At 50.3% G+C, this 13,427-nt stretch overlaps 1 protein-coding gene across 1 annotated transcript in view; it reads left to right on the top strand.

Moving 5' to 3' along the window:
* Cyfip2 (cytoplasmic FMR1 interacting protein 2) overlaps positions 1 to 13,427 on the top strand; it is a 119,788-nt gene that overhangs the window by 28,242 nt on the left and 78,119 nt on the right. Inside the window, 5 exon segments of the mRNA NM_001106996.1 lie at positions 3,104 to 3,285; positions 5,073 to 5,169; positions 6,301 to 6,429; positions 8,361 to 8,465; positions 12,806 to 12,923. The gene's annotated coding sequence lies outside the window, so the exon portion shown is untranslated.

The following is a 13,427-nucleotide window of genomic DNA, read 5'->3' as shown; positions in this document are numbered from 1 at the left end:
GGAAAGATAGACAGTCTCTCGGTAGGAGCCCAGGAGGGCCATATGACAGCTTAAAGTGTTTCATAGCTGTTGTTAGTATTGTAGATGGCCTGACGTCCAGACCTAAAGTCTCTTTTGGGAAGCAGATCCAAGAGAGAGGAGGCATCAGAAACTGGGTGTGAAATGAAGAGCTTCCCCGAAAGAGGTGCATCTGGAAGGAAGGATGTGGGATGATACGCAGCCTTGTGCCTCGAGCGTGGCCCTTGACTGAGCATAGCAGCAGTGGTAGTTAACGGGGAAGCTTCTCAGTAACACGAGGCTCACTCCAAGCACTCAGCAGCCACCGCGGCCATCCATAGTAGTTACTCTAATGCCTCATGAAGCATCTCCAGGAATCTGAAGGAAGGGCGGGCTTTCTCGGCTCACAGTTTAAAGGTACACAGTCCATCATGGCGACAGGCAGGAGCATGAGGCAGCTGGTCAGGTTGTACCCAGGTCAGGGAGTAGGGGGAGGTGAAAGCTGGTGCTCAGCTCCCTTTCTCCTCTTGACTCAGTCTGGGTCATGCCATACCACACACACACACACACACACACACACACACACACACACACACACACACACTCAGGGGATGCCTTCCCTGTTCCAGTAGACCTTTCCGGAAACATATTTTGTGGACATACCCAGGAGTATGTTTCCATGGCGAGTCTAAATCCCATCAAGTTGAAAGCTGAGAGTAACCATTACACCATTGTGAGCATTGCTAGTGGGGAACAATTCCATCGTGGCAAGAAGCCTAACTGGACTGGCTGTGGCCTGCTGGTCCTTGATAAGAGGGGCTGGCAGTTGGGTATGGTATGCCTTGGACATAGGATGGAGCTCACATCTGTACCTAGATCCTCTTCTCCACACACCTCCCTTCCTGTGTTCTTTTTCTTTCTCTTCTTCCTCTTCTTCCTCCTCTTTCTCTACCTCCTCTTTCTCCTTTCTCCTCCTCTTTCTCCTCCTTTTCCTCCTCCTCTTTCTCCTCCACTTCCTCCTCCTTTTCCTCCTCCTTTCTCTCCTCCTCTATTACTCACTACCCCTCCATTACTACTGTTGCTTCTTCTGGCTTTTGAACTACCCCACCACACACACACACACACACACACACACACACACACTCACACACACACATACACACACTCACACACACATACACACACTCACACACACATACACACACATACACTCACACACACACGTGACAGATGTTTTGAGATATCATATTTACTCTTGTGATTCCTCCAGGCAGAGTGACAGCCCAGCATGCTCTAGTGTCTTCACAGAACTGGGTGAACACGTCACACAATCTCTTCTAGAATGTTTCCACCCTCTGAAAGAAATCTCCTGAGCCATCATCCCATACTACCCCAACACCCTCTCCTTCAGCTTTAAGCAACTTCTAAATGACCTTTTATCTCTGTGGATTTCCTGTTTGGGCATTTCCCTACAAATGAAGTTACACAGGACATGACTTTTCAGGCCTGGCTTCTTGCAGTTGGCAGGGTGTTTTTGAGTGTCATCTGTACTGTGGCAGGTGACAGAAACTAATTGGTTTGTTGTTATTGTTGCTGTTGTTGTTGCTTTTATTTGATGACGGAATACCATGTCACTTACTGTGCACACACGCGCGCGCGCACACACACACACACACACACCACACACACACACACTATATTTCATTCACCCATTTACCAGGTGATGGATGTGGGTGATTTCCTCCTTGGGTCTGCTAGGGATGAAAGCTGGACACATGTGTGAGCTTCTGTGACACATGTGTGAGCTTCTGTGTCGTTACAGGTTCTGTTTCTCTTGGGCTCTGAGCTGGTTAGGGTTTTGTCAACTTGGCATGAGCTGGAGTCATGGGGAAAAATTCACTGACTGATGAGATTTCTCTACCGATTGACCTGTAGGCAAGTCTGTCAGACATTTTCTTGATTAATGATTGGTGTGAGGGAGGGCCCAGCTCACTGTGGGCTGCGCCACTCCTGGGCATGCGGTCCTAGATTGTATAAGAAGCAGACTGATTCAGCCGTGGGCCCTCCGTGGTCTCTACTTCAGTTTCTGCCTCTGTGTTCTTGTCTCAACTTCCTTCAGGGTGGACTGTTAGCTGGGAAATGAGATAAATCTTTTCTTTCCCACAATGGTTTTGGTGACAGTGTTGTTGATCACAGCGGTAGACAGCAAACTAGGCAAAGCAGGTCCCTGTGGTGGAGTACTGGGTCACTCAGTGACTCCGCCCTAGGTGTGCATGTTTCCTAACTGCCCCTGCAGGCTGCTGTCACCGCCACAACTGCTGTCACCGCCACAACTGCTGTATTACTGAGACCACACCACCACGGCCTGATGCAGTTCATACAACAGTGCTGGAGCTCTGGTGCTCCCCAGCTCACTTGGGGTCAAAGCACAAGCCCTCAAAAGAGCCTCTAAGAGCGGACAGCCTCTCCATTGTTGACTTTGCTCCTTCCCTGCACTCACTATAGCTCAAGCTAATCCTATGCTTCCTTAAGCCTCCGATAGCCTCGGGGGGCCTTTGCAGGTCAACTCATCCTTCCTTCCTTCCTTCCCTTGTGTCCCTATCTTTCCCCTTCTCTTTCAAGTTACTTCCCTAAAAGGTCATTTCTCGGTGATTTCAGTCTTTCTCCCTGGAGGAACAGTTCTTACGAGCCCTTCCCAGCCTCTGTCCCTTCTTCATTTCCTGCCATATCAAGTATGAAATTCTGCTGCAAAGAATTTACTTTGTTTTCTATTACTTAATTGGCATATACGATCCTTAGGGCAGTTTTTTTTTTCTTCTTCTTGTTTTGATTTCTGCTTGACCTCAGTCCTTACAATGGCTGTATGGTATAGAGTAGACACTCAATAATCAATTGCTTGTTGGATGAACCTCTGTCTCTCCCTGCATTTCACACATCGGGGACACGGTGCCTGATAGCAAATGTGTTTTGGGGACTAATTCATAAGGTAAACTCACTTGGAACAGGTCCCAGCACGCAGTCACGGTTAGCTTCGGAAGCGAGGACATCTCGGAGAAAGACTGCCTGGCATGGCAGATGAGCCCTTACACTGTTCTTCTATCTCCAGCGCAAAGCCATCGAGCGTTTCTGCAGTGAGGTGAAGCGACTGTGCCACGCGGAGCGCAGGAAGGACTTTGTCTCCGAGGCCTACCTGCTGACCCTGGGCAAGTTCATCAACATGTTTGCCGTCTTGGATGAGCTCAAAAACATGAAGTGCAGTGTCAAGAACGACCACTCTGCCTACAAGAGGTCAGAAGCCCTCCCCGCTCCCTGGGCCCTTCTCACCGACATATTCCCTAGTAATAGAGTAGCTTCCCTCAAACCTGGCCGCTGTGTCAGGGTGGTCTGAGGAGGACAGTTCCAAGCTGGGGCTTCAAAGAGTTGATGTTGGTTGGCCAGGCTCGATGCCTCAAGATGGAGTCTGGTCCTCACCTTCCCCCATCTAGGGGACAGAAGCAATTTCCGCCATGCCTACCTCACGGCAGAAAGATTATCATAAGGCACTGCACTGTTGTTTTCTGTGAGGAACAGAAGCCACCTCTTGTGTCCCAGAACTGCAAAGCCCAGGCACACATTCCTCCAGTTACCCCAGCAGCTGCATTTGGCTGGATCTCTTTTACCACTTCTCTCTCCATGGTCTCCTTTCTCAGCCAGGCCCCTGCAGTGGCTCCCCGCCAGTCCATAGCATAACCCCAGCTTTTTAGAAAAGAGCACCCCCTTCCTCATGCATTTAAAAAGTCCCGACCAAGATTGTTATCCATCCAGCTTGCTAATCCTGACGTCAGACACTGGGTCAGGTGGAGGTGATCTGAGCGGATGACAGAATTAGGGGGCCATGTCATCGTTGAAAAGGGGGCTGGGATTGAGATGCGGCTATTCTTCTCCAGAAGCCAGGATATAGCCACCCCCAAGACAGGGAACGCTGCAAAATGGCAGAACCCCTGGGAGTTGGTTGAAGCTCTGATAAATGCTAGTCTTTCTATAACTCTGGGAAGGGTTGTCCATATCACCGTCAAAGAAGGACCCTATCCCTATCCCGCCACACCTCCCTAGGATTTCAAGTCAGCTACAGAAAGAAGAGGGCAGATGTGAAACCTGGGTTGCCCAATAGTTAGAGCCCATCTCAAGGCCAACTCGAGAGATCACAGATGGCCACCAGCACAGCATCCTTCCCCATATACTTCCTGTTATGGCCCACAACTTCCATAATGACCGCAGCCAACATCTGTGTCCTAAAACCCGTTCTCACAAGTTACTGTGACGCGAGCTGTGCCTTGCTAGGTTAAGTTGGGACACGGTTAAGCCCAGCCTGCGTCCTCTGTCAGGCACTTCGGTTAGAGGCTCCATGTTGTCGTACAGTGCTGTGCATGAGAACGTTGAGGGAAAGCCAGATCTGTGATCCGTGCTACTCAGAAAGCTGCAGCAGAAGAATCAGCAACTGGGCCTAGCAGCCCAGGACTGACATCCTTGTAGTTTTCATCAGTTCAGGCTTAGGCTACAGAGTGAGTTCGAGACCAGCCCAGAAAACTTAGCAGGACACTATCTCAGAAGTGAAAAATAGTAACAAGGTTGGGGACATAGCTCAGGGGTCAGCTTGCTCAGCATGCACGATGCCCTGGTCCAATCCCCGGGACTACAAACCAACCTGAAAATGGGATGCTGAGGTTTTCATATAATGACCAGAACACATGAAATGAAGCTTCCTGCCTGTGATTGTTCTACCAGACTCGCTGTGCAGCTCCCCAGAGATCCTGGCCAGGCTCAAGGACATTGACCACACTCCCTGTCTCATCGTTCCTTCCTGGTTTCCATTAAATGCTCCTAGATTCCGTGAGCTTGTTTGTTTGTTTGTGGTTTCATGCCCTTCAATACCCAGCAGCTGTCATAAGGGTGTAAACGGCCTGAGAGAAAGAATTGCCAAACACTTTCCTTTGACCTTGGGCTCCCTTGGGTGTTTAGAGCCTTGTGTCTCTTGTTGGCTAAGCAGGAGCAGACTCCCGGGCACCCTGTTAACTGCTTCCTTCTCTGTGTTTCAGAGCGGCCCAGTTCCTAAGGAAGATGGCGGACCCCCAGTCCATCCAGGAATCTCAGAACCTGTCCATGTTCCTGGCCAATCACAACAGGATCACCCAGGTGAGGACAAGTTCCCTGTCGGTCCTGCCTGGCATCCCAAGGAAGCAATACTAGGGCCCGAGGCTCAGGGGACTCCAAGGGAGAGGACACAGCTCAATCCACATTTGTCTCCATTGCCCTTCATGGGAGTATAGCTTCAGCCAGTGACCCCCTCCCCCCTTTTTGGTTCTCTGGAAGCTTCCGAGACAGGACTGTGGCCCTCACATCAGGCTCTAGGTTGAGGACAAGCCTTACCATAGGTCCACTTATAACAGCACTTTGGGTAAAGTCAGAGGCTCGATTTATTCATCCATAAAGTGGGTATATTCTTTTGAGACTATTATGAGAATATATCTCACAGGATTATCTTGGAAAATAAATGAAGCGTGTACAAAAAGAACATGGCCAAGAGCCTGGGAAGGCACAGTTATAGTTACCACCACCAGTTTGCCAGGGTGCATCCACTGGGCCTCTCTTCTTCCACTGTGATGGTCATAGCTGGCTCTATCTCTCTGACAGTTCAGTTAATAACAAGAGTGTCTGCAGGACCCAGCCTATACAAGAGGGGCTGTGATGCTCCCAAGGCATCTCAAAGGCCTGGCTGTAGTGGGGCCTTTTATGTCACTAGAGAAGGATATGGAGTCTCAGCCCCCTGCTGTCTGTAGAGTGTTCCCCCAGTGCTATCCATGAGTATCCCGTAGTAGCCCAGTTTGTCTCTGAGGGGAAACCTTCCTAACTGTTTTGATGCTCCTGGATCCTGCCAGGAAAGAGATCTTCCTCCTTCCCTGGGTAGGTCTTCCCCCTGCCTTTGTCTGGAAAAACCTCATAGAGACCCTCAAAATTAAACCACAATTACTGCAGGCCCCATCACTATAAAGCTGGGTTGTCCAAGAGTCCACACACACTCAACCCTCAGCACTGGCAGGGTTAGTGTGGGAGACTCAAGAGGTTAGGTTCCTGCTGTGGGAGGATGCAGGGACAACCAGCTAATGCCCAGCATCCAGCAGGAGTCACGTGCCAGCACCTGCTGTCAGGAAAGCCCGCTCCTCCTGGGATCTCAGGAGGGACCAAAGTGTGCATTTATTCTGGGCCTACTGGGTGGTACGGGAAGGTGTTTCCTCTGCCTGACCAGTGGGTGGCGCTGTTGTTTAGTGTCTTCACCAGCAACTGGAAGTGATCCCGGGCTATGAGGAGCTGCTGGCAGACATTGTCAACATCTGTGTTGATTACTATGAGAATAAGATGTACCTGACACCCAGTGAGAAGCACATGCTCCTCAAGGTAAAACTTTCCCTCCTCACAGGGTGTGTGTGTGTGTGTGTGTGTGTGCGTGTGTGTGTGTGTGTGTGTGTGTGTGTGTGCATAAACCAACAGTGTCATTCTTCAGGAGCCTTCCATACTCTTTTCTAAAAACTTACTTTTATTATTTTAAATATGCATGTGTGGGTGTGTGCACAGGATTTTGGGTATCCTTAAAGGCCAGAAGGGTCAGATAGTCTAGAACTAGAGTTATGGGCTATCGTGAGCTGCCCAGCAGTAATGAGTCATCATTGCTCCAGCCACATCTTCTTTTCTGACATACTGTCTCTCACTGGAATCTGGAGCTCACCCTTTAGGCCTGAATGTCTGACCAGCGAGCTCAGGAATTGGCTTGATTCTCCGCCTCCAGCGGGGGTGGGGGGTGGGGGGTGGGGGGTGTACACATGTGAACCACCTTACCAGCTTTTACATGGGCGCTAGAGATTGGACTCAGGTCTTAGACTTGTGCTACAAGCACATGGCTGACTGGGCCATTAGCCCACAATGTTCAAGACTGAAAGTGATATTGGGGTTCTTTGAGGGCATCCCATGGTGGAACCATTGTGTGTCCTCGTGTACAACCACCAGTATTCAGTCGTGGGGGCCTCCAAAGATCTAATCCAATGGTTTTCCAAGAGGCCTCACCTTTAACTAACTGTGAGGTTAAGTTTCAACCTCTTTTAATTTTTTGTTTTTGAGACGTTCTCTCTGTAGCCCAGGCTCGCCGTGGATTCTCAGTTCTCCACCCTCAGCCTCCCAGTTTGGGTTACAGGTGCATGCTTACCACATCCACCCGGTTTCACCCTCTTAACGTCATTGCCCTGTGACTTTGAAGCTTAAATGCTTGCACGAGCTCAGGGAAATGAAATTTATTGAAACCATAGCACAGGGCAGTGTGGCTTTTGTGACTCCCTCACTCCAGCTTCCTTGGGCTATCAGAAACCAGCAAAGGTTGCCCCAGCTTTAACCACGTCCCTTCCCCAGTGCCAAACATGGGTGGTTACAGCAGTTATGCCCAAGTCTGATGTCCCCCTCCCCCGCCCCAGGCTGCCTTACTACAGCATCTCCCAGCGAGTTTAGATGACATCAGATTCTCAAGCCTTCCTCTCTTTGCAGTTAGTTAGTGAGCTCAGATGCCACCAGGGGGTGCTCGAAGCCCTTACAGGACAATCTGGTGCTGTGGCTGCAGGGCGGAATGCACCAGGCAGGAAGCAGCTATCATAGGCATCCTCTGCTGCTTCTCTTAGCCACGCCCCATAAGAAATAAAGGTACAAAACGGAGTGAGTTCCTGTGTCTCTCTTTTACCTAAAGGACCGAGCAAATAGGCTGACAGATCAGAGTATCAGTACCTTCAGGTGGGGATCTGCTCTTTAACAGTGGCTCCCACGGCTCTCTCGGAGCCTTTCCATTGCTGTTTTTCTGGGAAATTTTACGGTCATTTATCATTATTCCAGTGTCTGTCTCCTGACACCTCTGGGAAACAATAAAGTCCTTTCTCTCCCAGAGGATCTATAAATGCACACGTAAATGGAGATCCTGGGCTGAACCCTTTGCAGCTAGTCTCTGCAGCACATGCGTGTGGTTCCAGCAAGCTCTCTAGCCCCTCTTTGAACCGAGACTACACTTGTTAAACCCTGACCATAACCGCTGGCCCAGAGTGGCTGCTGTGCCAATACACTAAATTCTGCTGTGACAATACACTAAATTCCTCGTTGAAATTAGGCACGCGTTTTCTGTTTTAATTTGGAGATCGGCTGTGAATTTGAAATAGCGTGTGTGTCTCTACAAGAGGCCAGTGGATTTGCTCAGCTCGCACGCATGCGCAAACATGCACCGCAGACCCCGCCCCCCTTGTTTGTTAGCCGCTCCAGAGGTGTGATGAGTTTTGTTCTTGGCCCCTTTCTCCTTCTAGGTGATGGGCTTTGGCCTCTATCTGATGGATGGAAATGTCAGTAATATTTACAAGCTGGATGCCAAGAAGAGAATCAACCTTAGCAAAATTGATAAGTTCTTTAAGGTTAGTCATCGGGGCTGGCGCCGGGGACCGGGACAGAATTACTAGAACATCGATCCTTGGGGGAAGGAATTGATGGAATTAGCCAGAAAGCTGTGGAGATGGTCATAGGCATCTATAGATCCTCGGGGAAAAGGAAGCTAGAAGCACAAGCCACAGCTGCTCTCACTAAAGCAAGGTCTACTGCCCACATGTGGGTGAGGCCCAGCTTCTGGACTCGGCTGGGATTCCACGGAGGCCTTGTAAGTCTTCCTGCAAGCTCCTTTTCCCCTTCCTAAAGTCTTTCATCTAAAGACAGACTTGCATCCTAGGAGACAAAACCTGTGTCAATTTTTATTATGCCCTACAGCTCATGAAAGCAAGACTAAAGACTAGATTGGTTTTTGGGTTTTTTCTCTTTTTAAGATTTACTTTCGTTGTTGTTGTTGTTGTTTTTTTTTTTTTTTTTTTTTTCCGGAGCTGGGGACCGAACCCAGGGTCTTGCGCTTCCTAGGCAAGCGCTCTACCACTGAGCTAAATCCCCAACCCCTAAGATTTACTTTCATCGTCCAAGTATGGGCATTGTGTCTGTGTCTCACTGTGTGTATGCAGTGCCCACAGAGACCAGAAGAGGGCATTGGTTACCCTGGAACTGATGGCTGTGAGCTGTCATGTGTGTACCTGGCATCAAACCCTGCTCCTGAAAGAGCAGCAAATGTTCTTAGCTGCTGGGCCATTTCCCCATCCCTGAAACACTAGATTCTAAGTGAATTTGTGTTTGGCATTTTAGCCACTCTGGGGCCCATCCATGACAGTCCACTTGCTCAGGCTATTTAGGCACAACATTCTGCCTAAGTGCATCCCGTCAAGCACCTCCTAGATCTGACCATTTGGCCCCAAAACCTTCTAAGAAAAGCTCACAGCTAAATTTTAAGTCTTTGGAGTCTGAACAAGGAGATGTCACATCTGGAACTGAACCTCTCATTCTGATTTGACTATAATGTTGGGCCCTACAGATGTGAGATCTGCCCTGAGGGGATGTTGTATTGTGACAGCTATTAGGTGAGATTTAAGGAGAAATGTGAGTCACACGGGTCTTGATTTGTTAGCTTTTCTCTAGAGCTGCCCATGTTGGGAAACTGCTATGTCTGCCTTTAGGCAACAGGAAGGAAGGAAGGTAGAACCAGACCTACAGAGGGTCAGCATTTAAGCTGGCTCCGCTGCCTTCTGAGTAGCTTTGAGAAAGTCATAGACGAGGCCTCCTGGAGCTCTACGTGGTCTGATTTTCTGAACAGACTAAGCTCCCTACGTGCAGATCTGTGTGTTGAGTACCATGGGAGACAGGACTGACGCTCCTTGGTTGTGTGTGGATGGAGACACTGGATGGTTGGGCGACTGGGTTCTTCAGTGCTTCGAATTAAGCCCAGGGCCTCAGCCACGAGAATTAAGTCCTCTATTACTACGTATATCCCAACTTCTTCTTTTTAAGGTAGAGCCTCACTGTGTTGCCCATGAATCCTGTGAACACAAGGTCCTCTTGCCTTTGTGTCGTAAATAATCTGGGATTACAGGCTCAGCTACATAGAGAGTATTTGCAAAGTGCCTAGTCCTGTGTCCACTGCAGGAGAGACAGACATAGGGAGACAGTAGCCTTCCTTCCGCAAGTCCTGGGCTATCTATACTTTAATGTTCAGTATCAGGTGGACAGTCTCAGGTCCCCCCCCCCAGGCAGTAGCCTGCTGCCATCTGCACCTAGTCGTGTGGGGAGCAGCAGAAATCTTCTGAGCTGTAGAAAGGACCCTGTGCGAGGAGGCTAGCCATCTGGTCCTCTACTCACCGACGTGACCCTGGATAGGTCCCTTTGCTTCCTGGTATCAATTGCTTGAAGTATACAGTTGGTTGGAGGCAGGGGAAGGGCCTGTATGCTGGCTGGGACTCCTCTGGGTGCCAGGACCCCATGGCTAACCCATTAGGAGTAATTCAAGCTACCGGGATGAGGTACACACTGAAGCCTTCCACCCCGACCACGGTACAGCAGCCCCGCCCTGCAGGTGCCATCTCACAGGTGCCATCTCACAGGTGCCATCTCACAGGTACCATCTCTCTCAGAGGTGCCATCTCACAGGTGCCATCTCTCTCACAGGTGCCATCTCTCTCACAGGTGCCATCTCTCTCACAGGTGCCATCTCTCTCAGAGGTGCCATCTCACAGGTGCCATCTCTCTCACAGGTGCCATCTCACAGGTGCCATCTCTCTCACAGGTGCCATCTCTCTCACAGGTGCCATCTCACAGGTGCCATCTCACGCGCTCTGTTTGCTTCCTTTGCAGCAGCTGCAGGTGGTACCCCTTTTCGGCGACATGCAGATAGAGCTGGCCAGATACATTAAGACCAGTGCTCACTATGAAGAGAACAAGTCCAAGTGAGTGCCTGCCGTAATGTCTCTTGGCTCCTGTGAGGACGCCCAGCCTGGGCAGGGAGCTGAGGGACCATTTCAGTCCCTCCTCCCTCCCCAGAGCCCTGGGCAGGTGGATTCCTGCAGTGCCGGGAGGGAGATGGCTTGGGTGCTCTGAGCCCTTTTGCACCAGCCCTTAGCTGCCAGATTCTAAAGGGCTCAGAGCACAGCCACACCCCTTGTCCTGCTCTGCGGTGACCCCCTCCCCTCAGTGGGACAGCAGGAGTCTACTGATGGCAGCAGTCATCACCCTGGGTCAGGTCTCTCTGCTCAGGTTTTGTGACTATGCAGTAAGTACACGGTTAATGGTGTGGGTGTGGCTTGGATGGTTCCAGCAGTGGCCTGGGTTGGTAACTTCCCACTAAGTCAGCTAATGAGCATGGTTCTAGGGAATCTAGGCTAAGGCCTGGGGGTAAGTCAGTGGCTCCCAGGGGTGGCCGTGGGTGGGTGGGTGGGGGTGGTTGATCTGGTTCCACCTTTGGTCCCTCTGATCTCAGAATCAGATCTACATGTGTAATACCTACAACTAAGAGACCATGGTGGCTTATCCACATAAATCAGGCCTTGCCACTCTTTGGTCAGTGTCTTTCTTAGGTTTACAGTGAGTGCTGGCAATTAACCCAAGATCTTTTACATGCTGGGCAAGTACCCTACGGCTGAACTACAGCCTTGTCTCTCTTCTTATTTTTATTTGGGGTCATTGCTCATTAAGTAAACTCAGTTCTGTAGCCTAGGCTTACATTGACTGTGTGGTCCTCTTGCTGTAGCCAGTCTTAGTAGCTGGGATTAAAATGATACCAACAGAGACTGAGTGTGGTATAAGCACCTATGATCCTAGCAGTTGGGAGCTGGAGGCAGGAGGATCAGGAGTTCAAGGCCAGCCTCACCTACAGTAGACCCCTGTCCCCAAAAAAACCTAAGTTGCCTGCAAAGGGGTCCTTGACCTATAACCTATATCTACCTGGAGCCCCAGAGATGAGTCCTTGGGGAAATTCATGTCTGGCAGTCTTAGAGAGCAGTTATCAGCTTGTCATCAGGCAGAGTCAGAAGTTTGAGTAACAGTATCCCCCTACGAGTAGCTCAAAATGAAAAGCTAGCGTAGGCTAAGCCAGAGGAAGGCTCACTACTCATAATCCTGAAGAGAGCCCCTTTGCATCTTCTTTTGAAAGTTCTGTCCAAACCTTTGCCTGCCGACTGGCTTCCATTCTCTTGGTCTGCCTATTGAACCACTATTCTGGACAGAGGGAGAGGGGCAGAGAGTGAAGACTGTTCTTCATTCGTTTCCTCTCCAATCCAGGGTGGTTTCCCTAAGGACATCTTTCAAGGAGACAAGAGAAAGAAGAGAGGAGAGGAGGGAGGAGAAGGGGAAGAAGGAAGGAGGGAAGGAGGGAAGGAGGGAAGGAAGGAAGGAAGGAAGGAAGGAAGGAAGGAAGGAAGGAAGGAAGGGACCAAGCAAGGAAGAAGTGGTGGGGAAGAGGTACCAGCCACACCTCTCAGAATGATAGGAAGTCTCTCACCATGGGCATGTCCATGTCACCAGGCCCCTGTTGGGAAAGACAGGGAGATTTGCCCACCTTGGTTTGCTCGGCTGTGATTCTGTCCTTCTGTGGCCACAGAGAGGCTGTGATCTTGGCTCTCGGCTTCTCACTTACCTGGTGAGTATCGTGCACCGGTGTCTAGAAACACCTGTGGCGTAGTCTGGAGAAGGCAGAGACAGGGCTCTTCTTCCTAGCCATGGTGTCTACAGAGCGGGCTCTGGGGCATAGGCGGCCACTTTACCGTTTGGTTTCACCCAGAGGAGCCAGCTGTGTTGTCTGAGGACCAGGAGCAGCTAGTGTGCAGAAGGAGCCTATCCCACGAAGGCACCCGGAGCTGGGTCCCACACACAAACGCTGTGGTCTTCTCCCCAGGTGGACGTGCACCCAGAGCAGCATCAGCCCCCAGTACAACATCTGTGAGCAGATGGTTCAGATCCGGGACGATCACATCCGCTTCATCTCTGAGCTGGCTCGCTACAGCAACAGCGAGGTGAGTTCCGCGGCTGGTCCAGGCCCCGCAGCTGTACAGAGACTGGGCAGGACCAGGCAGCGTTGGGTAGGGGGAGCACACTGCCAGTCGCTGGAGGATGCCTTGCTGGAAGCGTGGGTTCTAAGTCACACTAGGATGGACGGTCAGTATCTCTGTGGCCTACATTCCTTCATCCACATAAAGGACATAAGACTAGTGATGCCCGGGGAGGATGGGGGTGGGGAGGGAGTCGCTGATGGAGAGACCATTGTTAACAGATACAGAGGTACAGTCAGATAAGAGAGGTAGTTTCCTTCCCTCTTTCTCCTTGGGGTATTTGTACTTTTATTAAATAGCAAATATTTAAGAAAAATAGGGGTTTACAATAGCCAAGTAAGAGGAATTACTTATAATGTCCTATCACACAGTAGAGTGCCTGTGTTTGATAATAATTATGGCCCTGCATGTGAAGAGAAGCCATCAGAGGTGATAGCTACACCAGGTAGCCCATCTGGTCATCACATA

The sequence above is a fragment of the Rattus norvegicus genome, chromosome 10 (genome assembly GCF_036323735.1).
Source record: "Rattus norvegicus strain BN/NHsdMcwi chromosome 10, GRCr8, whole genome shotgun sequence".
NCBI lineage: Eukaryota > Metazoa > Chordata > Mammalia > Rodentia > Muridae > Rattus > Rattus norvegicus.
This window is presented reverse-complemented; position numbering and strand designations above follow the sequence as displayed.